Genomic DNA, 1,095 nt, shown 5'->3' with positions numbered 1-1,095 from the left:
CGCTTGTTCGATTAATGACAACACCCCCCCCCTCTCCCCGCTCCCTCTCCTTCTCCCCCCCCCCTCTCTCTCTCTCTCTCTCTCTCTCTCTCTCTCTCTCTCTCTCTCTCTCTCTCTCTCTCTCTCTCTCTCTCTCTCTCTCTCTCGCCCTCTCTCTCGCCCTCTCTCTCGCCCTCTCTCTCGCCCTCTCCCTCCCCCTCTCCCTCCCCCTCTCCCTTTCCCTCTCCCTCCCCTTTCCCCCCCTCCCCTCCCTCCCCCCTCCCTCCCTCCCCTAGTCTCCGGCGGCGTGGCGTTGAGCGGAAATCGCCGCCTTCGCCCGCGCCGGTCTCGGTAGCAACACCTGCCGACCGATCCCCAGGGCAGCGACGACGGGGTGACCGGACGCACCTGCGCTCGACAGGTGAAGAGTCGGAGGGCCAGGGGGGAGGGGGGAGGAAAGGAAAGGGGGGGAGGGTAGGAGGGTAGGTAGGATGGAAGGGGGTAAGAGGGGGAGGTGAGGGAAGAGGGAGAAAAGCATGGAGGTGGAGAGGGTAGAGGGAAGGATGGAGGGGGAAAGGGCAGAGGGAGGGGATGAAGGAGGGGGTGAACAGGTGGGGTAGGAGAAAGGGTGACGACAGAGGGTGTGTAGGATGGAGGGGGTGAGAAGGAGGCGTAAGGACAATGGCACTGGGCGGAGGAGGAGGGGGAGGGACGGGGGGAGAAGGGAGGGTATGACAGAGGAGGGAAAGAGTTGAGGGAATTAAAGGTTAAGAGAAGTGGATGTTGGGACAAGGGAGGGGGGGGGTGAGGGGGGAGTTGCAGGTTGCAGGTGGCGAAGGACGTGGACAGGAAGGACTTCTCATCGAGGTCAGGTTCAGTGTCCTTCTGCGCAATGTTGCAACGGGAGGAGTTGATGTGCGCGTGCAATTTGAAAGCAAGATCACATTATATATATATAATTATGTATAGCTTTGTATCGAATTAAATTATGTCTTTGGATTAATCTTGCCAGCGCTAATATGCTAATGTGATCACTCCTCGCTGTCACACTTCTTTCGTTGTCAATTACGAGCATATCATATTTCCTGTTGCCAGTTTTACTATTGTTTCTGTCAC

This window comes from Penaeus monodon, chromosome 42, assembly GCF_015228065.2.
Source record: "Penaeus monodon isolate SGIC_2016 chromosome 42, NSTDA_Pmon_1, whole genome shotgun sequence".
Lineage (NCBI taxonomy): Eukaryota > Metazoa > Arthropoda > Malacostraca > Decapoda > Penaeidae > Penaeus > Penaeus monodon.
This window is presented reverse-complemented; position numbering follows the sequence as displayed.